The sequence below is a fragment of the Patella vulgata genome, chromosome 4, assembly GCF_932274485.2.
Source record: "Patella vulgata chromosome 4, xgPatVulg1.2, whole genome shotgun sequence".
NCBI classification, from domain to species: Eukaryota; Metazoa; Mollusca; class Gastropoda; family Patellidae; genus Patella; species Patella vulgata.
Genome location: NC_065882.2, coordinates 51,101,617 through 51,128,646, shown reverse-complemented (window position 1 = coordinate 51,128,646; position 27,030 = coordinate 51,101,617). Strand labels below are relative to the sequence as shown.

Genomic DNA, 27,030 nt, shown 5'->3' with positions numbered 1-27,030 from the left:
AGAATCGGAGTGATATACACGTAAAATATAGAAGGTTTAGTTGTATAGTTAGACTGAGATTTATTATAACTTACATGTCGACTTATATCAAGTTAGCTTTAAATTATACGGGGAAAATATTATATAGACAAAACCAGTGTGTTCTGTTTCAGCAATTTGTAACATTTTGTACAAGGCTAGTATTCCTCTTCGCTTATCGTTTACTCTTAATTCTATTCCCTTGGTTAGTTCTCAATCGTCTACTTTTACATGTAGATAATTTGTAGATCAGTGACTAGCCAGTGGACATATTTCATTGGGGAACCGTTCCAGTTTGTTTAACTTTGCGTAGATAAAAGCCCCCACCAAGCCATTGAATTATCTTAAAAGCTTTGAATACATGTAGATAGATAGGATCTTTCAGATCTATTCCTAACCAGTAAAAGCTTTCTGACTGTGTGAGATATTTTAGCACGCTTTTCTGTGTTTAACCTCAATGTTAAAGGTTTATTTTATATATAAATATAAAGGAACATTTTTCTTTAAATATACAATTGCCACTTGTTATCTAATAGACGCGCTTAAGAAATTGTCCAGTATATTCTACATTATCATAAACGAGTATTTGTCTTTACTTTTAACTATCTCTTGTTGAAATATAACAGGAGGGCATATACGAATTTAATGAAAACTTATTAAAACTTGTATTGTGTGCAAAGCAAAGTATCAGAAATGACGGAAATGTACCAAATTTTTTTAATAATGTAATCATCGTTTTGTTCCATCAAATTGATATTTATTAATTCTGGAAGAAGACTGTTATTTATGCATTTCTGGCAGACAAACGTCGATTTAGCGCAATGTCTCTTTTTCCTTTCTAACAATAAAATTTTGACGATCTTGATTCCCCAACCCAAAAAAGCACAGTGTATATTTCTACCAGAGTAAACCAGCATTAAAAAAAACAAGGAATATTTTCTGTGACTGTAGTTTTGTAGTGTAGGTGTTCAATCGAAGTAGTATACTACACCCCAAAAATCGTTCACAAGCTTATCAACTTGTCGATTTTATCAAGGAGTTCTTTAAGCTATGCTTGGTCACGTCCGCTCACAACATTCTATCGATCCTGTTGAGTGACGATGTGGATAACAGATGCTTTTAAACGAGGACCGGTAAAGGTAATATGATTGTAAATACGATCGGGTGATCATTATACATAAAAGTAGGAGATGATGAATTTATACGCAAATATATAAGTAAGTTTCGTATTTATCTATTCTATCTGATCATTACTTTTATTTCTTCGTGTACTTAGACAAATTACACATGAAACCTTTTAATAGTCCATAATGTTGTACAGGCTTAGTACGTGTGGCTTTCTGATTTTTCCTGTGTATATTATGCAAATAGGTTGATATGAATTTTTTGCTAGTTTTTCTTGACGTTCCAAATTAACAACAATGTCATTATCATAGGGTAAAAGAGCACGACATTTCTACATGGGGGATAAATCTGTGATCCTACACACGAGCTGTAGAATTAAAGTTATGGCCAATCGATTCCAAAAATATTGACTATAACATGATTGCATAATTATTACCTTTTAGTGCCGCTATGTCTGCAGATGTCCGTACTACTAATTAAGAAATTTGAGTGTATTTATATTTTTACATTCTTTAAATTAAGATCTATGATGATTTACAAAACATAATTGTTCCCATAAAGTGTAAAAGTTGTCACACCTTGTCTGTGCTCCACTTTCTTCCTTCACAATCCGCCTTTTTATGGGGCTAAGCGTCATATTGAGCTGGAAAACTCAAGAAGTGTACAAGTAATGTGTTGGTAAGTGATTACTGAAGTACAAAAAATAATGAAATTGGGTTTACCGTCCTACTTTTCTGTATCAACCAGTATGATGAACATGAGTTTGCACTTCATTGAGTTCCCATTGTCAAAGACTCTTTTACGTGCACACACATGAATACACTTCGTTTTCTCGTCCCACCTGAAAGATTAGCCGATGTGTCGTGCCAGGATCCCACGATTAAGTGGAAACTATACCAATAACAGGTTGGAGGTTATCTTCGATTTTTCCTCATAGGTAATTGGGTTGTTTTTATTTAGAAACATAATGTTTGTAATTGCCTAATAAGCCAACATTAAATTCAACAAGTTAGTTATTACAGTGCGTCAACGACAAAGTCTGACGAATTATCTAAACGTTTACATTACCCACTTTTTAGTACTGTAACGATAACACTCGTCTTGCCCAAGTACTACCATCCTCGGTATTCCCAGTGGTATCGTTCCATTCTACTCCAATAACCCCTGGATCAATTCACGGGATTTTCACAAATTAAAATTATCTGCTCTTGATGATTCCATTGGCCACTTAGCTTGATTCTACGAACCAATCAAAAAACAATTTACATAAAAGTTTTAGCGTCAGTGTTTACGTCCACCACAATAAAGCAGTGTGTGCGCTCGATTATGAGGACTGCAAGAAATTTCAATGAAAATTTGAACTCAAGAGTACCACCCTCGTGCGCGAACAGTATTAATGTCGTCGATAGTTCCATGGATAGCATTGCTCGCTTTCTCTCTTTCCCACCTTTTGCATAACACTGTTTGTTGACTTTTTGGTGTAGAACCATAGAAGAGTATCTGAATTTATACCGTCTTTCAAATGTCACGTTCTGTCTCTTTCTTAATCGCGTAGACAAATATAAATTGAATCTAACCTAAACGTAAAATTTTCGCAAATTGGCGATTGGTAATTAAATGGAACATCTTGTTCATCTTAAAATTAAGAAAGCAGAGGCAAAAATGGCAATGGAGCATTGATGGACGAAACGTACAAGATGTCACGTAACGATAAGTTTATACAATGACGGGTATTATATTTATTTTATAATTAACCATTAGTTACTTAAGAACTCGTTTATCAATTTTTTCTGATGAATTATAGACATAAGTTTGTCATACTTTTAACTATATTTCCGCTATCTGAAGTATCAATAGATCTAGTTACACGCGATTATTCAAACCAGACAGAGCCTATTAAGGTGGATTGTCGTGGACTGGCCAGATTCTTAATACTTATGGAAGTCATGATGTTATTTGCAACATGCTGGCAGAATTGTAATATTTCGTCAGACTACTTAGTTCGTTTAGGGAAATTTACACACGATGGAAAACGTTTTATACGGAAATTTTAAGCAGCAATTTCAATCTGATGTATTATTTGTTACCAAATCCTGTTAGACCTATATAGGCTGCAATTAACTTATCCCTCTGCAATTTATATGTTTGTTTAGCCGATTCAGAGAAATGTGCCTTAATGACTTTCTTTAACTTCCAGAGTTATTCCCAAATATTATTAAATCATGTTACATGTTAGTACCTTACATGTTTCAGTTATGCTGGTACACATATGTTTCGTTGCCACACAACCTATGTTTGTGTATTATATAACAGAATACACGAGTGCATATCATTTTATCTATTTTTATATTTGCATAGTTAATGGATTCTGTATGGCAATTAATGTTATGTGTACATGACATAAGATAACAATTGTTTAAATCTGATAGCATTATATGTGTGACATAGCGTTAACTTCAGTTTTCACTGGGGATGTTATCCCAAAAAACTTGTTAAAAGAGCAAGTCATGTTTGAGAGAAAAATCGAGCGTGATGCAAAAATGGGTGTAGGAATACTTTAAAGGCACAGTCGTGCAGGACCACTGGGGTCGTGTCAGGAATGTGATACTTAAGGCCGGTGCGCGAAATAACAGTAGAACAACAGGGGTCTAACTGCTACTGGTAAAATGCTGTGAGGCTCTCGCGTCGTCCTGGCGCAGCTCCAAAAGCACAATGGTACTTTCAGGGCCCACCGACTTATCTCGTCACGTGTGGATGACCCACTGCCCCCCCCCCCCCATGGATGATCTCTTATGGATCCCAAACTATAGTAATGATATCTAAACAAAAATATGTGACACTATCGGTAGGACTTTCACGCTGTATATAAAACTTCAAGGATTAATTGACTCTGGGACACTTTGTTGGTTTAACTATGCTTTTATATCTTTTTAACATCCATAATGCAACGGTTATATACACACAGCTATGACATTAAAAAATAAGCTAAATATATAAGTTCTCTACCCCCTAGCTTGGGTTTTGCGGCGTTACGCTCTTGTTTCTAAGACTACACCATGATCGGCCCCTCTTAAAATCTGATTCCTACGAACTCTTCACCCTAGCCTCTAAGCCGAGGAGGCTGTGGGTATGAGGTTCCCCTAAGAACTCCGAGTGAAGACAAGGGAAACTTAAACCCCGCACGTTCCTTATAAAGAGGATACTTGCATGAGCCATGTACTGACCCCCGGGAAATTGGTCTGATCAGACAGTTACACAGAAGCTACCCTGAATTTAAACACAATGTTCTTCTATGGGCAACAAGGAGGAGGAGCCCCTCTTTCCCTTTTTATACGCCCACATTTTCATGTGGACGTATATTGTCGTCGCCCCTGTCCCTCGGTCCGTCCACAATTGTTTGTGAACAGTCTACAGGTCACAATTTTTATCCGATTTCAATGAAACTTGAAATATAGGTTTATCACCCTAAGAACTCGGTTCCTTTCGATATTGGCATGTATCGGACTGTAATTTCATGGATTATGGCCCCTGATTGTACGAAAAATCACGTGTTTAGCTTGTGAACACTGTAGAGGTCACAATTTTTATCCGATTTTGTTGAAACTTGAAATGTATGCTTAAAACCCACAGATCTCGGTCCCTTTCGATATTCGTGCATATCGGAACGTAACTTCCTGAATTATGGCCCCTGATTGTACTAAAAATCGTGTTTTTTGGCTTGCGGACCCTATAGAGGTCATAATTTTTATCCGATTTAAAAAAAACGTGTTATTATTTCACCCTTACACCCTAAGGGCGGCTGAGTTCGAATTTCGTGAAAATAGGCCCAAAACTGACAAACAAAATGGCCGCCCTTCGTTCTCAAATAGCGTAAAAATATGGTATATCAAGGTTGTGAACCCTATAGAGGTAACAATTTTTATCCGATTTTGTTGAAACTTGAAATATAAGTTTATAACCCAAAGATCTCGGTTCCTTTCGATATTCGCGCATATCGGACCATAACTTCCTGAAATATGGCCCCTGATTGCACTAAAACTCGCGTTTTTAGCTTGTGGGCCCTATAGAGGTCATAATTATTATCCCATTTAAAAAAACGTATTATTATATCACCGTTACACCCTAAGGATGGTTGAGTTCGAATTTCGTGAAAATCGGCCCAAAACTGACAGACAAAATGGCCGCCCTTCGTTCTCAAATAGTGTAAAAATATGGTATATCAAGGTTGTGGACCCTATAGAAGTCATAATTTTTATCTGATTTTGTTGAAACTTTAAATGTAAGTTTATAACCCAAAGATCTCGGTTCCTTTCGATATTTGCGCATATCGAATTGTAATTTTCTGAATTATGGCCCTTGATTGTAGGAAAAATCACTTTTTTTTTAGCTTGTTCTCTTATCCATCTCTCGAAAATGTGGGCGTATCCTGCCTGCCAGCCGCTGGTTCTAATCTGTTCCTATTCCCGAAAAAACACTCCATGCAAACATTTAGACATATCGGTTGATATTTAAGGGGTCCACCACCGTCTGCAAAAATCTGGCAGTAACTCCTGCGCAATTCGACATTGTTGAAATAATTTTTTCATTTAAGTCCGGAATTTAGAAATTTAAACGCTTGCAAATAATTTGGCCTGACAGGACTGGTATTGACCAGGCAACCGGTTAAGAATCATACATAACCATAAAAAGTTGATTTTTTGTGAAAAAAAAGGCTATGAATACGTCAAAATCCAGTGAAATATTTGGTCTGGGACCCGCATTAACCCAATTGGACACAGAATTGATGGGAAGTCGGCTCCCTACATGTAAACAAGTGCTACAATGTCTGATGTTTCACGTCCAATTTGGTGCTAATAAAAAGTGGAATGCAGCTAAATGTGTCTTAGGTCAACTAAAGACATTTTACTCAAAAGCTAATATTCCAATTATCGCTGACAGAAAAGCGTGTGAAAAAAATCTTCAAGTTGCTAGAAACTAACTCTAAGTTTCGGGAAATCCCAGTGGCACGACGATCCACAGCAGCTGTAGCCGACAAACAACAATCTAATATTTTATTGTCAAAAGCAATCGAGTTGTGGCCTGCAAACTTAGATGATCGAGTACTCTCTGGCAAAGACAGAAGTTTCTTGAATTCGATGAGAACCGATCGCAAAGCCACATTTGGGTCACGTGATAAGATTCTGGACTTGCAGATGCGGCGAAAATTTGAACGAAATAATATCGAAAACAAACGACAAGAAGCTGCACATAAGGAAGTGACGGACTTGTCCGAAACGGTTCTCTTATCAAGCGGTAGTGACGTTGATGATTGTGATGCTCCTGTGTCTTGCCCACAGCCTCTCCGGCCGGTAGTTCAGCGTTAGCGTCAACAGAATCGGCTAACGACGATGTACATCGTCTTCGCAGAAGACATCGGTGTATTTACGAAGGGACAAATGCTTTCATCCCCGATGACATCTTGGCATCACCAAAACTATTCCAAATCTCCACCAGAATGAAAATAACCCCAGCACAGCAAGCCGTATTCACGAAAGCGCTGATGGATGAGTGTGGAGGTGATTCGTCTAAGGTGAAGACCTCATACACAATGGCAGATCGATCTAGGCGTAAAGTTGGTAATGACATAGCCAACATGACACGCAAATTGTGGCTGCCGCCTAAAATAGCTTCCCTTCAATGGGATGAAAACTACTACCAACATTGACCAACAAATATGAAACCGAAGATACGCTATTTCAACGATTGCGCTAATCATGGGGGCTCGTACCACATGACAACGAGGAACAGTTGAAACTTTTTGACATCAACTCTTTACCCGCAATCGTGACTGATTGGCGAGGTGAGATGCTGCAATTAGCTCTGTCAAAGATGCCCTATGTCAGAGATGATTATTTAGAGTTCATCGAGCCTTGTTCTGTATATCTTGATCCAGATTATGGAAATATGAAATTTCGTCGACCAGGGGCTATTCATAAGACCAGGTGAATGGCTAAGCTCATATACGGGATTAAAATCGTACTCCTTGAAGACAATGTAGCTATGTTACCAAAAGGTACCATAACTACCTCCAGTCAAGTCTCCAAAATGCGGAACTTCGTAAACATTGCAACACTTCTGTACTCTAGGTGGTGGATGACCTGTACAACCCCCTTCGATTCCCCTCGGAATGATTTGAGGTTTTATAAAGACATTTTAAAATATTCCATTATTAGTCCAATTATATCTAAGAGTGCCGTGGCGGCCATGGAGCGTCATTTGTGGTATCCTACGGTAGAAATGGTACCATTGGTACTCTTCAGTGAAAATGTCCCAGAGAATGAGTGTCAACAAATGTCAGATTCGCTTCTCAAAATAAAACATGATAAAGGTACGGTATTACCAAGCGAACGTATGGATAAGGGCTTTGGCAAACCACAGTTTCTGAAAATCACAGAATCCCCCAAGTTGTCCGACCTGATAACTATTGATTCTTGGTTTTTCTTTCGGTTATTGGACATGGAGTCAAACTTCTTAGAATTGAATGTAACAGAATGGCAACATTCTGAATCGTTTAAGATGTCTTTACACGCTGTATTGTCGCTCAATGTTGTATATGATGGGTCCGGAAGAGGAATTAATATAATTTCAGATTTCTTGTATGCTTCAAAGTCCGAAAAACATTACCAAAATGTCCTGCAGGTAGTCGAAACCGATCGAAAAGTACTCCCAAATTTGCGAAAACGAAAATCTGAAAACTAAGATATCTATAAAATTTTAAACCAGGCCGTACATTACAGAATTCAACTGTGTCAGTGTTAATAAGTGTCTTATGACAATCCGGTTTCTGTATTCCATCAACAAATAATTTTATAACTAAATTTATTGCATCTAACACAATTTTTGTTGACTATTCTTTGTTTTCATTTTTCCTATGGTAAGTTTATGGTCTCATAGATGCATAGTTTATGGTTGTTTACTAGATTTACTTCACTTAAGTCGAAAGTCTACTGTGTGATCGAGTGGTCTAAAGATGTGTGGCCAATAATCCTCTCAGAAAACAAACAAAGAAAACCACCACAAAATTGCATTAATAAACTGCATTTCTCATAAAATGCATTAATTGCGTAGGATTTACTGCCAGTTTTTTTGCAGGCGGTGGTGGACCCCCTAAATATCAACCAATCTGTCTAATTTTTTGCATGGAGTGTTTAGTTTGGGGTTGTTTTTTTTTTTTGGGGGGGGGGATTAGAAAAATTTTAAGGGACAGAGGGGTCCGAAAATTTTCAAAAATCGAGGGGCTATAGATGCCCTGTAATGGCTGATGTCCACTTTTTTAAAGTATGGGATTCCATATTTGGATAAGTGTTTCATTAACCCAATGTTTATAAAAAAAAAATGAGCGAATCTGTACTCCACAGACCTCCGACCTGATGTCTTATCATAACGTAATAGGACATCATTTAACACCCCGAAATATATGGTGGCAGGGGACATCATTAATGTAAGAGGATATCATTTAACACCCCATTTGTTTAATCACTTCAATGTATTAAACATTACATCATTAATTTAGAGAACTTAAATAACCTCTACTGTATATATAGTATTACAAATAAACATGTAAGTACCTTGTATTCACCAGCTGTACCATGTTTTAACCCGTTTGCGGAGTTTAACTGACCACTGACTTCTTCCAGTTTTCTGAACTGCAACAGCATTGTTGCCCCAGTGCTCTTGATAATGCTTATTTTACGAAGAGCCTATTAGAAAAAAAACAATTATTCAATTTTTGATTTGCGAAGATGATAGTAAAAGATTAAACAATCCAGACGGAAATCAGTAATTAATATTTCCCACAGGATGGTTTGATATTACAGAAATATGACGTTAATCATTTTAATTCAGTCACTAAATGAATGGCTATTAATTCTTCTTCATAGGATTACTTTGGAGTTATATTCTGAATCCAGGTTATAACTCTGTAAGTTTGACACACAGATCACTGCTTTATGAAATGAAAATCAATGGAGATAGCTCTTCTGAAAGGAAAACAGTTTCTGTAGAGTATGGCTAATTTGTTCTTCATCAAAATATAATATCATCTTGAAAACATCTTTTCCGCCAAATTTCCTCTCCTCTTTTATTATCCACATTTATTTGGTCGACTAAATGAGTTAGATTCTTTGCTCATGGATGAATTTTATTCTCGGTGAGTATGAACTGGGGAGTAAAGAATTTTACCTGTGGTAGTAATTTGTAATCCATGGAAACGAAAACAATTCGACAAAGAGTAACGGTAGAAACGATTGACAATTTTGTCACCCGCAGACATGAGAATGTATGGAGGATGTACTGTGATTACATGGTAAAATCATGATTGATAATTTTATAAACTTGTTCAAGTTATTTAGTGCATTATATTTTCCCCGAGATTTATTTCTATTAGTAAAACTTACCTTATTGAATTAAACACAATAATGACATACCTTGGTCTAAAATATATTATGCAGTGGGAGATAATTTACAATTACGTCCTATTTAGTAATTTGTAATTTAATGACAAAGTGGTAAAATCCATTGGCCGACATTAATATTGGAAATCTTTCAACCTTGTAGAGGCCATAATTATAGCTGAAAACAAAATTAATAAAAACAATCATATAGAAGTACAGAATTCCCATATCTCGCATCAAGCATCAAAGTCGGATCTGGGAAGGAATCCAATAATGTTTAACTACTTTGAATTCCAACTAAATAAATAAACATTTGATACATTCACAGTGTTAGTATATTACATCCGTCAACAATACAGTTTTATCCGATTTCTTTTTTCAAATTTGGTGCGATCTAGAGGACGTTCCGTTCAGGGTGTCATGACCCCTTTCCACAAACCTTGTGAACTCAACAGAGACAACCGTTATTTTTACAAATTTGGTGTGAAGCATTGGGGTAATGAGCGGACGAACCCACACGATATGTGCACGATATAAAAAAAACTCGATTTATTATTTTACCAGTATTTGATGTTTAGCCAACTATGGAGAAAACGAGCATTGAAAATGTGCAATATCATCAGATAAAAAGCTTGCAGATTACAGATTAAGAAACAATTGAATTTGGTTTTAGTTTGAAAATAATTTATAAAACAAGAATTGAATTTGCCACAAGAGATAGAATTGTTTTCTTTTGATCAAATTCTAGATGAATTGCCAGGAGATGAATGAAATGATTTCATCACTGAAGGCATATTTGTCAGGGGAAAATACATTCAATTGAAACCGTTATCTTTTTTTTCTTGGTAACATTTAAGATCATTCGGCTATGGGATTGCAATAAAACAATCTATCATGGTTAGACTGTTCAATGGCATAAGTTACCAGCCTGGGGGTTCTAATACACAACCTTTCCTATTCACAATCAAAACCTCGATTCTTTAAACGGAAAATTTAAATCGTTGCATGCATGGTACTAGAAATTCAACTGTGGTCTTTTTTTTCTAACTCTTCATTGCATATTGATGAGTTATCGTTCAGCCTAACATTTGTCCCTTAATTGGAATCCCAGTTCCACAGCGACCAATTTACGTTGAAATAAACGAAAATGGAACCATCATGGCATACGTTGAAAATGGAAACTTAACAGCGGAATTAATTTCATGAGTAATGTTTGTGAATCACGAAGGTAGATCAAAAGAGGGATCAGATTTAACCACAATTAACAAAGCCTGTGATCTTAAATGCAGAGGTGATTGACGTCATAAATACAGAGAACGTCACATTTCAACTTCTGTTCATTGCTATGTGACAATTGCTTTATGAAACATCTTAGAAAATTAACTTATTTGAAATATAAAGAGGTATCTTAGGAAATGGTAGTGAGTTGTCTATTTCAGCTTCAAATAAATCCGAACTTTAGATGCGGTTTGGTATTGGTCATATCTGCAGAATTATTACTGTATTTTATATGACGTGTTGTAGAGTCCACATGGGGATTAAACAAAATTAAATGTTCCTACATGTAAGGCCCTACCAAAACGCATCAGCATTGTTTACAATATTCCATACATTTCCAAATAACCTGAGAATTAACTGATTCATTATTCAAATTCCTTTGTGCATCATAAATATTATCAACATAAAAATTCATTGCTTTATACATTTATCCTTGTCACCGTTTATACAATTAATAATCACTGTAGACATCTGAAGTATGGCGTTACGAACAAGGGTATTTAGTCTATGGCAAACCTGATAAACACCTTTCTGGTCTTATACATTTGATTTTAGACGTAGGGGAGGGGGGTGCTTGGCAAGGACAGTGTCTAGTCATTCAGATGGGACGCAAAAGCCGGATCCCGTGTACACGTTGACGTGTACGTAAAATAACGCTTGACAGTTTGAATTAAAAAAACTAGTGGTCATAGCGTCGCTGTCGAAGACAGATATGTATGTTTCAGTGGAAATTGAGACTAACAAGGTGTAAATTGGATCAGCCAGTACCAATTGATTGAATTGCTCTATTTGCATTGCTCGTAAAGAAATGCCTATTGTCATTTCTCGACCACTTATTCTTTAATTTGCCCACTTCAACCCGTTAGTCACCTTTATTGTTCCCCGCGTTTTGAAGAAAGCAAGGAACTTGGGCCTGTCCGTCTAGCCCTAGAACACCTATGCCTTGTATCTCTGGAAGAAACTGTTAATTTTTTTAGATGTATCGGTTGGGCTACAAAGTTCGTTGGGGTGGGGGGGTCATGACTCAACCCTATAAACATAAATGAAATCGGTCGACCCCCACCTTATCACTTTCTGCATGGTTTTCTCGTGGACTGAAACTTATAACTGGCTTAATAAGAGATTAATATTGTCCTCACAAAAATTTTGCACATTCTTCTTTCCTTTTTAGATGATAAAGTAAGAAAGTAGTACATTAGGTCAACTGAGGTTATTGGTCCAGACATGTATGCTCTCTTATCTTAAATTTTCAAAAAATCGTTTCACCTTACGCCATTATCCTTGATAACTGACCATTATTAGAGTCACATAACGAGAGGTGTCCTCAGTTGACAACAAATTGTATTATTTTGAATAATACCTGTGTTGCTCTATATAATGTATGTTGCAACAAAAGGTGTCATATTACGTAATTACGTATAAACCAAACAGTATGTTAAACGAATTTCTAGACAATATCGATCTCAGTTTTAATATGCCTATTTTATGATATACATAATGTATATAGATTTACAATATAAACGCCATATTTTCCGAATTTGCAAATGTATTAAGTTTATTTTTCATTGGGATTTGACTGGATTATTTTTACATGATATAGTCAGAACGATGACTGCCCGCAGTATTTACACTAAGCTTGAATATGGCTACTTACCGCTAATTATCTGAATGGTGATAATCAGTAAAGCTAATCGATTAGGACAAGGGCTGAATTCTGGGCTCTTAACTTGCGGTATTCCTGGTGGTCAATTAAACGTTTTGTGAAGTTATAATATTCATTTCCGCCGGTATTATTATGGTTACACACTTGATATCTTTATCTAATGTTTAGACATGGTATATTATAATTAAAATCAATGATATTATTGACGAAGATGGCGTACATTCTTTAACAGCTGTATAACCGGTGCTGGTAACAGTTGGCCTCTTTCTTCTGATATATTTTTACTCGACCACATAGTAATTTGAAACAACCTGTTGGTGTTATCAGTCCCTTTCTCATCCTTTTAGTCAGGTAATATTAAACCTACGAAAAGGCTGCTTATTATCTTTGGAACACCGGAAACAACGCATCGTTCATCATACATAGATAAACGTTTTGTGGTACCTTCGTTAGTAAATTGCAAAATGAGCATATTATAATTATAGTCAATGATACTATTGATGAATTGAGCGTATGGTCCTGAGATGTATCCTTACTACACTTTATAAACCCGCGCTGGTGACGATTGGCTTTGTTGTGACGCTTTCATTCTTCTGATATATTATTTACTCCAACACATATTAATTTGAAACAACCCGTTGGTGTTATCAGTCTCCTAATAATCCTTTTATGCAGTTAATATTAAACGTACGAAACTGTTGCTTAATATCTTTGGAACACCAGAAACAGCGCATAATTAATTATAGATAACACATTTTGTGGTACCTTCGTTTCTATACGTCCTTGATCACCTTGAAAAATTTTGTGGATGCTCTAGAGGCTAAAGTTCATATAAATTGTTCAAGGTCATGAGATAAACAATTGAAAGAAATTCTAATGATTTCTGATAATTATAAGATTTTCATGTGCTGTAAATGTTCTCCTTACCTACAAAAGAGTGATATATATATATATATATATATATAGAGAGAGAGAGAGAGAGAGAGAGAGAGGGAGGTTTAACTTCCACTCGACACAAACTAGATCATTTCGGGACTAACATATGGTTTTTAATTTTATTTCAATAATTCGCTTGCGCGTAGGGGTCTTTAGAAGTGGGAGGAAACGGGAGGACCCGGAGAAAACCCATGAGGTTGGACAGGCGACCCTACTCCTTGTCGCGTACAACCGGGGATTCAACACCACGCCAGTTGACTCAATGATAGGCCTTATGATACAGCGCGCACGTGCTAACCATTCGGCCACCCCCCCCCCCCTCCTCCTTACTGACATAAGAAAAGAAAATTAGCTGGTGTGGGCATGTTTCGTTTCCTGACAACCCAACTTTAAAATGAGTTTTAAGACGAAAAAAGGAACCGATAATTTGAAGCCTCCCCCCCCCCCCTCCCCACACACACACACCTTCCTTTTTAATTGGAAAGATTGAAGCAACCAACAACTTGATTGAAATACATTGGAAGCTAAAGCTATCATTGTCAATTCAAGATGATATGTTTGACTAAAGGAATAACCTAAACTAACAACCCTTTTGGTGATGTAGTTGAACTAATTGCATTATGACGTATAAAACACATAATCTTTCTTCCGGGATAGATTTGAATACTTGTATCATCATATATTTGCTAGTTCAAATATCTGGAGGATAGTTATTCTTTGGTTGATTGATTACATCAGTTCCTTGTATTTAAAAAAGCTGTATGTTAGCTATAAGCTTTTCGCGGTCGCTAGTTTTCAGATTGCATATAAGGCAGTCTCGAGGGAGTGGGTGGGTTATTTTGATATATACATTGGAAGTCTAGAAACCATGCCATGGAAAGAGAGGTTAATAACCCTTGATCAGAAAGGTTTTGTCTCAATATGTTCGATTCGCTAGACTAAACCGTTAAATTTGCAAAACGTTTAGTAGCTTATCTTTAGATGCACTAGACTTGCGTTTTTAGTACCAACGGTGTTTCCTAACCTTTCTATAACATTCTGACATCGGTTATATTCGTCTGATATGGTAGAGAATATTCCGCCTGATCCTTCTGCATAATGAAATACAAACAGTTAACCGAAAATGGTAAGGGCTTCGTGATGAATTTGATCTTAGCCTCTCACTCTATGTAAACTAGACCAAGATAGTTTATCCCTAGTTTCATCAACGGTCATATCAGTATTTACTCAATTGAAGACAAAATAGTTTTTGAAAACCGAGTCTTTATTAAGTCCATATTTTTTTTTTTTTTTTATTTTGCTCGAGAATTAAGAGATTCTCAAAATACTGGGATAGATGCATTTAGGTGCATTGATGTACTTTTCAGTGATTCGGTGTTGTAATTTGGCTTGATTACTCACATTGGTTGAACGGAAAAACTCACCAACAGAACGTGTAAATAATTTATATTTGTTATTATGGTTGTGTAATATCGTTGCCCTGGTTTGTCAACACTCTGACTTATACTGACTTTTAGTCAAGTTCTTCGCCGATTTTCGTAAAATTTTCAGGAGTAGTCTGCATTCTGTTTACGATGAGCCCTTTAGACGTTGGGTCTACATTCTATTTAAGATTATCCCTGTAGATGTTGGCGGTTCCAAATTATAATTGCCATTTGTATTGCTCCTGTTGCTAATATACATTACAACACTCGTAAATTGTACCCTCTCTACAGAGTTCAGTTCTTTGTGGATTATCACCGAGCTATCAGGAGTAGTTAATATTTAGGTAACAATAGATCCGATCTATTTGGAGCCATTTTGCAAAACTAGTTCCAGTCGATCTGGGGCCGATTTTACAAAAGTAGTTCTAGGGTTACGACATCCTAACTCAAATGATTGTTGATCATCGAGCTCAATCTGTGGATTTACGCCGCTGTCTTGTTATTGGCCATAGAGAGGTGAAGGTACAGGTCATCCGCTCGGTTCCACTGGTCGGTTTCCTATATATGGAATGCTTGCTTGTGCGTGACTGGGACCTGCATTAATAATCCTCTGTAGTCGTTGTATTTTATACCATATATAGGTTTTTGTGCAGCGTAGCTGTAGTTGTTTCCATACGTCACATATCAATACGTTGAGAGAAACGTATGTAGAAAATCTGGTTTATAATTTAAACATTAGTCGATGTTTATATGGAAAAAAACGAGCATTGAAAATGTGCAATATAATCAGATAAAAAGCTTGCAGATTACAGATTAAAATCTATTGAATTTTAGTTTGAAAATAATTGATAAAACAAGAATTGAATTTGCCACAAGAGATATAATTGTTTTCCTTTGATCAAGTTCTAGATCAATTGCCAGGAGAGAATGGAAATGATTTCATCACTGAAGGCATATTTGTCGGGGGAAAATATTTCAATTGAAACCGTTATCTTTTTTTTTTCTTGGTGACATTTAAGATCGTTCAGCTGTGGGATTGCAATAAAACAATCCATCATGGTTAGACTGCTCAATGGCATAAGTTATCAGCCTGGTGGTTCTAATACACAACCTTTCCTATTCACAATCAAAACCTCGATTCTTTAAACGAACAATTTAAATCGCTGCATACACGGTACTAAAATTCAAATTGATGAGTTATCATTCAGCCTAACATTTGTCCCTTAATTGAAATCCCAGTTCCGCAGCGACCAATTTACGTTGAAATAAATGAAAATGAAACCATCGTCAAATACGGTGAAATGGAAACTAAACAGCGGAATTATTTTCAATGTGTGTGACTTCAAGAATAATGTCCATGAATCGCGAATGCAGATCAAAAGAGGGATTTCCCATGTACTTATAATTCACTGCGATGTGACGATTACTTTATAAAACACCTAAGAAAATTAACTTAGTTAAAACGCGAAGAGGTATCTATTTAGGAAAGGATTGTGAGTTAGCTGGCATTTCAGCTTCAAATCAATCCTAACTTTAAGTGCGGTTTGGTATTGGTCATATGAGCAGAATTATTACTGTATTTATTATATGACGTGTTGCAGAGTCCGCATGGCGATCAAACAAAATTAAATCTTACTGCCTGTACGGCCCTATCAAAACACATCAGCATTGTTTACAATATTCCATACATTTCCAAATAATTGATTCATTATTCAAATTCCTTTGTGCATTATAAATATTATCGACATGAAAATTCATTGCTTTATACATTTATCATTGTTACCCTTTATACAATTAATAATTACTGTAGACAACTGAAGTCTGACGTCAAAAGCAAGGATCTTTGGTCTATGTCAAACCTGACGAACACCTTTCCAGTTTAATACATAATTTATTTTACAAATACAAATAGTTTTGTTTTTTTTTGTTTTTTTTGACGTGGGAAATGTCTGGCAAGAACAGTGTCTAGGCGTATATCAGTTGGAATTCGAAATAATAATAATATGCCGTAGCGCCGCTGTCCGGGTAAAAGATCCCTCATAGAACACTGCATGGCGCACACCCGTCATCATTAACCCTGTCGGTGCAGTAAAGTAGGACGTTAAATTACACGATTCATTGCTGCAAAACTTTGCTATTCAAATCTCGATTGTTGACTAAGCAATTAAAGGTCTGAATCAGTCTCAATCTACAGAATTCGTATGAACATTTGGCAAGCCAGTTTTCCGATTTGACAAAAATTTGATCGCGAGATAAAATCGACAATTTGCGTCCAAGACAGTTATGTATGTTTCAGTGGAAATTGAGACTAAGAAGGTGTAAATTGGATCAGCCAGTACTAATTGATTGAATTGCTCTATTTGCATTGCTCTTCAAGAGATACCTATGGTCGTCTCTCCACCACTTATTCTTTAATTCGCCTACTTCAATCCGTTCGTGATCTTTCGCTGATCTTTAAATGACCACCATTTTCTATATGGATATATGTAAATCTATCTGTGACATTTTCATCTGGTGGCGACGAATAACTTGAATGACTTTAAAAAGCGCAAAGTGTTAAAAGCCTTGATTTGTAACGTTCTCAGACAGACGGTTAGCATGCTGTGTTAATCTTTTACCGTGGCGACCTTACACGACAGTCTGTCAAATGGTTCATTTAATTTGATGGTTGTCATGCACGTCTTATTATCTTTAACAATATTGATATTAAGGGATAGATTTTGAAAAGAAGATTATAAAAAGGAGAGAATTTTAAGCTGCACCAACTCTCTATTTAAGATCATTAGTCCAGCTTGTTATATTTTGATTCCTTTTGAATACTTCTCGATTACCCGAAGCAAAATTCTTGTATTTTGATATTATTCTCTGAAGTTACTGATGTTATATTTCAATAGCATCCTTAAACTGGATGGAAAAGCAATTGTCTATAATCTAAATTCTTTTTTTCACCGTTCACTCATTCAAGTTAGTGAATTTTGATGTTTGTATAACGAGAAAAAAAATAACCAAACTTTATTCACATATTTTGATTTAACACTAGGTGTAACAAAGGTATTGATCCGACCGGTTAGCCGTTTTCAGTTTACCATGAATATTAGCTGGTTTGTTAACCAGGACTAACCAGACTTTATTCAGATATTTTGATTTAAAGTAGCTAAGTCTGTAACTAAATATAATCCAAAATCTTCGACATTGAAAACACTATTTTTTTGCAATTTAAATCAGCATTGGTGTTGTGGTCTTACCTGGAAAAGATGGGCTTCTGATATCCAATATTTAAGACAAAATGAACATTTTACCATTGGTACACGAATCGTGTACCATAATGCGTTTCAACGCCATTTGTAACAAGGTGCTCAAAGAATGAGGCTAGACATATTCCACAAGTCATGTCAAACGGTGATGCCATATTCTTATTTGGAGAGCATGCGCAATATATAATATCGGTGTTAACTGGAATAACCAGACGCTAGAAACTGTCTTTCGGTTGAGACTTCTGGCGTATTTCGCCGAACATAACAGATGACAATTCACAGTAAAACGGAAACGATTGAATGTAAAACAGTTTATATAAATTTATATTACATTATTATATGTGTTGCGACCCATTTGTGCCAATTTCTAGGCCCAAAATATTAGTGATTAAGCTCCTTTAACACTAAGTGTACAAAGGGTATTAACCCGACTGTGTTAGCCGCTTTCTGTTTACCATAAATATTATCTGAAATGTTAACCACAGGCGAAGCTAACTAATCGAACATATCGCAGCACTTCGGGTTATGTATGTTTTATATGTTATTGTGTTGCACTGCAATGATATCTCAAATATTTGTTTTAAAAAGGGTGTTTAGATATTATCACTAAACAAATTGACTACTGGTATACACGGCTTCATGTTGTGGTAAAGTGTAGAAATGTAAAAACGAAAAAGAGACTCTTATGCGATATGACCCTAGGTGGCAGCGGACGTAGACCTATATCTAAGTAAGGGTTTCGGTTATAGTATGAAGTTTGATAACCATGGACCTGTGGCTGGCCGAACAGAGTATATCATAAAAAGTGGGTTTAGTAACTACAATATAGTGTGAAAACCATAAACATTAAGAGAAAAGAAATTGTAATCTAATTTTTATTAGCTAACAGTGTCCGTTACTTGTCTTCATTAGCCCAGGTTAGGAGCAGAACAGTAGGACGTTAAACCCCATCTCATTTCATTTCTGTTTCAGTTCACCCTACGCTATTATCCTTGGTAATTGACCATTACTAAAGTCACGTAAAGAGAGGTGTCCTTTCCTCTGTTGACAACAAATTGTATTATTTTGAATAATACATGTGTTGCTCTATATAATAAATGCAATCTGATTAAAACACAGATCCTATTTCGTTTCGTTCTTTTACAATCCAAAATTTCGCTTTACTTGTCTTTACTACACTAAGATCTGGAAGAGTTGTTATATAACCCGCGTTCAGGTTGATGTGAAGGTTTAGCCAATGAAACGGTCTGTTAATTGCATCGAGTTCTTGACATACTATGCACGGAACTGTGGGTATCCTACTAAATCATCAACGCTGATTCGTTTATCAAATGTCTAACATCATAGGGTCAAAAGCCGCTCGTATGACCCCGGACGCGACCTCCTACTACAACGGGTCAGATCTTTATCTAGTAGAGGCCATCTAAAGTATAATGTCAGATTGATAATGTATGTTGCAACAAAAGGTGTCATATTACGTAATTACGTATAAACCAAACAGTATGTTAAACGAATTTCTAGACAATATCGATCTCAGTTTTAATAAGCCTATTTTATGATATACATAATGTATATATATTTACTATATAAACGCCATACGACTTGTCAACTTTGTAAACGTATTAAGTTTATTTTTCATTGGGATTTGACTGGATTATTATTAGATGATTTAGCCAGACGGAGGCAATAAGTATTCTACATAAGTGACGTATGGACCTTAAATTTGACTACTCGCGGCTAATTATCTGAATGGCTAGAAAGGAGTGATAATTAGTAAAGATAATCGATGAGGATTGAATTCTGGACTATTAACTTGGGTATTCCTGGTGGTCAATTAAACGTTTTGTGAAGTTATTCTCATTTCCGCCGGTATTGTTATGGTTACGCACTAATATGGTTGTTTATCTCATGTTTAGACATGGTATATTATAATTAAAATCAATGACAGTTGATGAAGATGGCGTAAAGTCTTTAACGACTGTATAAACCGGTGCTTGTGATAGTTGGCTTGGTTATGACGCCTCTTTCTTCTGATATATTTTTACTCGACCACATAGTAATTTGAAACAACCTGTTGGTGTTATCAGTCGCTGTCTTATTCGTTTAGTCAGGTAATATTAAACCTACGAAAAGGCTACTTATTATCCCTGGAACACATGAAACAACACATCGTTTATCATACATAGATAAACGTTTTGTGGTACCTTCGTTAGTAAATTGCAAAATGAGTTTAAAGACGAAAAAGGAACCGATAACTTGAAAGATTGTACAAACTGGAAGCTAAAGATATCATCGACATTGCAAGTTAGATCCCTACTCCCGACATAAACTATGCGACACCGTGGGCGTTGTGCGAAAATTTTCGTGTACGGTATAACATTCCATTCCTAAATTTGGAATATTGGCTAAACACGGCCATGAGACCGTGAGATCCGCTCTGCATAGGCGTGAGTTTCATAATGCTGGATCAGTTCAAGCGAATCTTATTTGTGTTTTTAAATCGCCAAATTCTACTTGAAAATAGTGGTGGATTATTATAAATTGTGTCGGATGTTGCAAGAAACGATTCCTTTTGGCGCACAAAGAAAAATCATGGTGAAAAATAGACGGCAAGGATTCGAAAAAAGCCTTAGAACCGAAGTGAGGGAGGGGGGCCCATTTTCATATTTTCAGCTATAAAAGGTCCGATCAGAGAGAGAGCAAAAGAAGGAGAGAGAGAGTGTGTGGGGTTTAGCGCCAACTCGACACAAACTGGGTAATTTCGGGACTAACATATGGTTCAATTTTATTTCAATAATTCACTTGCGCGTAGGGGTCTTTAACAGTGTGAGGAAACCGGAGGACCCGGAGAAAACCCACGAGGTTGGAGGGTCCAATCAAAAACTGTTCCTAAAGGAACCAGTAATGTAGTTGAACTAACTGCATGATGACGCATTAAACACATTATCTTTCCTCCGGGATAGATTTGAATATTTGTATCATTATATTTTCTAGTTCTAATATCTGGAGGATAGTCATTCTTTGGTTGATTGATAACATAAGTTCCTTGTTGTATAATAAATAATATAAAACTTATGCTGTGAGTGTTTTTATAAGGTTTGCACAATATAGATTTTAGATTGCATATTTCTCGAGGGAGTGGGTTTGGTTATTTTAGTAGCGATTGATCAGAAAGCTTTTGTCTCAATATGTTCAACTCACTTGGCTAAACCGTTAAATTTCCAAAACGTTTTGGAAACATATCTTCAGATGAACTAGACTTACATTTGTAGTATTAACCATGTATCCTAACCCTTTTATAACATTCTGACGGCAATATTCGTCTGATATGGAAGAAAAATATTCCATTTGATCCTTCTGCTTAATGAAATACAAACACTTAACCAAAATTGGTTAGTGTTTCGTGATTGATTTGATCTGAACGTCTCACACTATGTAAACTAGATCAAGATAGTTTTTGAAACCTTATTCTTTAATAAGTTGATATTTTTTTTAATTATTGCACGAGAATTAAAAGATTGCATAGTTCCCAATATGCTGTTGTACTATTCAGTGAGTTGGTGTTGTATTGTGGCTTAATTAATGATATTAATTGAAAGGGAACATCTGATTAAAAAACATGTAAATAATTTATGTTTGTTATTGCGGTTTTTCAATATAGTTGCCCTGGTTTTTCCACACTCAAGAGTAGGACGTTAAACCCCATTTCATTCAATTTTTTGTCCACACTCTTGATCTACCCACTTTTAGAGAGTAAAGTTATTCGCAGATTTACATTAAATTTTCAGGAGTAGTCTACTTCCTGTTTACGATTAGCCTTGTAGATGTTGAGGATTGTGCAATAAGATTTCCAGTGTTGTTGCCCCTGTTGCTAAAAGTACATTACCACACTCGTAAATTGTACTCTCTCTACAGAGTTTAGTTCTTTGTGGATTATCATAAAATTATCAGGGGTAGTTAGTATTTGGCTAACACTGGTTCCAATCCAATCTATTTGGACGTCATTTTGCAAAATTAGTTCCCGAGTTACGACCCCAAGCTTAAACAATTGTTGTTACTCGAAGTTAAGTTCTGTGTTAATAAATACTGACATATATGATAGATACGTGCTCATTATAAGACTAGTACTCACTGTAAGATTGTAGATACGCGCCCATTACAGACGGGTACTCATTGTACCGTATTTGATTATGTTTTTAAGAATAATATTGTACCTGTCCCGATAACCCCAAACTCAACAACTAAAATTCAATACACTGACCAACTTAAAGTGTTGTGTGTCTGAATAAATCTAAATGGTGGTTCTGACCTAATATTTTGCATACAATCTAATTTGCACACCTCCGATTGCACGATATAGTCGAATTACGGCAAATCAATCGGCTAAGGATTCGTGAATGCATACTGCCTATTATAGTCTGTAACATATACAGTTGTTTACTTGTTAAACGAATTGGTGTGTGGGATAATGGATGAACTTCAGGCGGTTATGGAGATTATTGAATTTAAAGAAAAGTAAGGCCAAGTTATTAGTATTACGAAAAGGTGAAGGTCATAATTTGGTTATTGTTGAACGAGAATTTTGTTTCTATGGTTTTAGAAATTCAATCAAGAGATATTTGAATCACATATTCGATCGGTAATCCCCAAATGGAGTTGACCTACGATTGCGCAAGTCCGATGTTATACTGGGGGAAGATAAAGTCCAGGCAATGTACACGAAGTAAAGAATGCATGCGGACTTAGTTTTAGCGATAATTTTTTACACATTCAGGTGTGAGTTATAGCGATAATTTTTTACACATGTGTAAAAAGGTCTCTTTTATCGTCCACTTCCGTTATTTTAATATGTCTCTATTTTTATACACCATCATAGGGAGAATACGCGATCATAAACAATATGGCTTCTAAACAATCTATTAAAATAGTTAGGCAACGTTATCACTCAATTTGCAGTAGTATTAACATTGTAGCTCATAACATTTTTTCGGATTTCTCTACAACATGTACGTACCCGTATCCTATACATGGTGCATACATGTAACTGGTTAATATTCCCTCGTTTGACTGTGCCTTCCTTGGGGATTTATAGTGCAATTTGTTATTGACAGTTCTGGTTGGAATTGGATACCCTAAGGAAACTAAGATAATTAATCCACTGCTGTATTTACAAATCACCTACCAGACTAATTAATCTGCAAGTCCCATAAAATGATTGTCATATCAATGAGAGCACGCGGAAAAGTTTCCTATTTCGGTGTTGGAACTTTAATCTACAGCTCCCTTGTGGACATAAAGGAACCAAACGGTGTCATATCTATGACAGCATGTGGAGGGGCTTCCTATTTCGGTGTTGGAACGTAATCTACGGCTCCCTTGTGGAAAATTAGGAATCAAACGGTGTAGAATCCCCAAAACGCCTTCTTTCAACTATGTGGGAAGGTAAGCTGTCCATTTTGAGATTTTAAGAAAGTCCGTCTTAAATTTGTAAAGAATCCATATTATATTGATTGAAACCTTCCTGACCTTTACCATGTTTGGTAATCTTTTACGATTACATATTTTTTCTAAACTCTTAATGACACTTTTTTTATATAAATTTGTATAAATACAGAGGATAAGACGATATGGCATTCCCTGTTTTCATTGTTTGCTTCTATGCTGGGAATGGTAATTAGTGATATTTTTGTTAAATGGCCAATCAATTTGAAGAGTTGTATAAAAGAGATATTTTGTCATTTATTTCCGAGAAACGTTCGAGTAGACCTAAATTGGCCAGTCGTTGCTGTTGTTTTAGTTAGTTTTTTTTATCTTAAGATCTGAAATCTTTCACATAAGAATACTTTTACCAAAATCATTAATGGTTATCTAAATAAAATTGCAGCTATTCAATTTACGTTTAGAAACGTTATCAGATTCTTATCCGGTATCATGCAGTGGCTATTACTCTCCAAGTATCGCTCTTCAGAACATGGTTAGATTTTTCTATAGCGCATTTATAGTAACAATTAAACCCATTCGATTATTGGTCACGGTGCGTGAGTTTGTCAATGGTGGTGCTGGTTTTGTAAGAACTGTGCTTTTAACACGACAAGCTCGAATACCGCAATAGTCAACAACCAACAAACATCGCTATTGCTGCTTCATTGTTTTGATATTTACCCAAGCCATTAGCTAGAGATTTAAACCTCTTTTACTGACTACTCGTCTATATAATGAGAAACGGTGTAATATTTCATAAACATGTTTTCTGTTTTTATGATATGATAAAAGTTTGTTAAAAGTTTCAAGTCGTTTATAACTGATAGAAGGAACATTAGAAAATTTATTTATTTTTTTGTTCTGTTCACAGATTGTAATCCTATGGATAACTAGAACGTGTAAATTCCTGGTAATAAAATCTGGTTGTTCATCTGCTTGAATCAGTGAGTATATATCTTTTTTGTAATATTGTTATATCACCACATCTTATATAAAATCTGTTTAAAGGAAATTGAAATACGCAATAGCATGTGGTCAAGTATATTGCTTTAAGCATAAAGAACAATTTTGGTGTCCACCAATTTTAGACATATAATAGAAATTTTAGCATATACAATTTGCCATGGTCGATCCGTAATAACGATTTGGAGATTCGGAAAGTGACGCAAATAAAGGAAATCAGCTATTGTTAACAACTGAAGTAGAGAACGGTAACAGCTCCACAAAAGATTTTCAACTCCCTGATAATTCCTGTGAAGACGAAAAGTTGTTATATTAAAGTCAGGAGATGTCAGTTCGAAACCAACTATTGACAAAACATAATTGATTGCCACCAGATATGTCACAAGCAAATAAATTAATACCAATTCTTTTGAAGTTTTTTATACTCGGATCTGCTTTAACAAAAGCGAGTAACAAGAAGATATACAATCTGGGATAAATAGTAATGTGTGTCCTTGTATAAGATAAGATGCCTTAATCACAAAATGCATTCATCTGACAGAAAAAATAAACCCTTTTGATAGCAGAGCTAATTATTATATATATGCTTTATTTACAGAACTTCATTAGGGAAATCTATATATTCTATGTCAATTCCATTTTTAAGAAGGGTGGAATTCGATTTTTAGCTAAGAGCTGGAAAATAAAGAGCTAGAAAATATTTTTTAATGTAGCTTTTGAGACAGCTTTGATGATGATCGGTATTGGTGAAACTGTTGATTTACAGTCATAAATCAATGCAGTTTGCTTTTATAGAGCATTTCCATTTCTGCCGTTCACTGTAGATAAGTTGGTATTTTTGAATAGGGATTTTGCCGATTCTTTGACCAAGGCGGCAACAAAGTGATCGAGGGATATTACCATCCCATTAGTATATAAATACACTTTATTAAATTGCTATGGTGAACCAAATTAATCATAGAATATGTTTATATAATTTGATGTAGGTTATTGTACAGAGTAGAATATGTACCCATTCTGTAGTTTATTGCAGAATAAATAAGACATGACTTTATGGTTAAATGGATTTTATCCCAACTATATACTGTAATGATTAGAGACAATATAATCTCACAATGATTTAATACAAATGATAAACATAGCCTCATGTTTTCCAATGGTTCGGTATTTCTGATGTTTCAACAATTTATATATTGAGTATATGTGGAGGGTGTAGTGCTTGAGGATGTATAAACTAGTCGAAACAATTGGTTGTTAGATATTTTACTCATGAATATCTTCCGGGCCTTTAAATCACCTATGTGATGGCGTATAATCCCAACATACAGTTAAATTATTCTCATGGTGTCTATGTTATTGAGGACGTAGGAAGTCTTTATAGAGATCCGAAAGAAGACACTCGTTTTAGCTATTGCTATTTTTGTATGGATAGCCATATATACCAAACTATGCAATATTGATATAAAACAGTCTGATCATTTGTCATGTGTATCATATCATAATTTTTGATACGGCTAATTTGTTGGACTTACACGGCACAAAACACCAGCTGAATTATTTGGGGAGCCGTCAATTATGAGATGAATTGAATATCCAGTTCCATCATATTATATTTAATACAATTAACAGTAAAATTCGACAAAATCTAATGCCAACTTTGGACAGAAAAAAAAACATTATTGACGGTGCAATCGGGGGGGGGGGGGGGGGCTTTTATGAATATACGTAGGCAGGGAAATAGCTAAACACCATTTTTCGATTGTTAGTTAGTGTTTTTTCGTATTTTTAAAACAATTGTATTAAATTCAGGACATGTTATGTGGATGTAAATCATTTCTGAAATATTCTGGTCAGTTGTCAGTTCATTTTCCACCTTAAGATTTAGAAGTTCATATAGAAACAATTTGTGCTACTCTTTAAGGCATAAAAAATGTTGGTATGCGTGTGATTCAATAAAGATCAGTTAAAGTTTAAATAATAAGTCTGCCAATTTCATTGAATCCACAAAAGCACTTCCTGCGTGTAAAGAATCTGGTCTAAACCCGACGTACTTATTCAGAATGCTTTTTAAGTTACAGGAATCTTTTAACCCGTGTTCCGCACAGTAGTAATTCGAAGAACTTTCTTTCTCAATAGTTATCACAAACATATCAAAGCTATCGTGCCACTAAAAACAAATTTGTCACGGATAACAAACGGAGCAGTGTAAATTCATAGAAAATAATATATTCAGTGTCATTGAGAATGCCTGTTAGCACGTTTTGGCTATATTCATTTCCTATTGGAGTTGCGTATATGAAAATCCATCAATGTCGCTTGCAGAAATAAATTAATTACCATTTGTAAACACGTTTAGTGCGATAGACAGTACATTTATATGAACTAAAAACCTACACTTAACATTTTTGAAACTCACATAAAACTTACTGATAATCTATCTCCCAATCTGATGTATT

General features: G+C 35.5%; 1 protein-coding gene across 2 annotated transcripts in view; it reads left to right on the top strand.

Annotated features, from left to right (window-relative positions):
* LOC126818358 (galanin receptor type 1) overlaps nucleotides 1-27,030 on the top strand; it is a 79,813-nt gene that overhangs the window by 30,679 nt on the left and 22,104 nt on the right. The window contains exons 1-2 of one of the 2 annotated variants that reach the window (XM_050545750.1): nucleotides 1,123-1,235; nucleotides 24,483-24,555. The gene's annotated coding sequence lies outside the window, so the exon portion shown is untranslated. Of the gene's footprint in view, nucleotides 1-1,122; nucleotides 1,236-24,482; nucleotides 24,556-27,030 lie in introns of those variants that run through there. The other variant, XM_050545749.2, reaches the window with a different exon arrangement.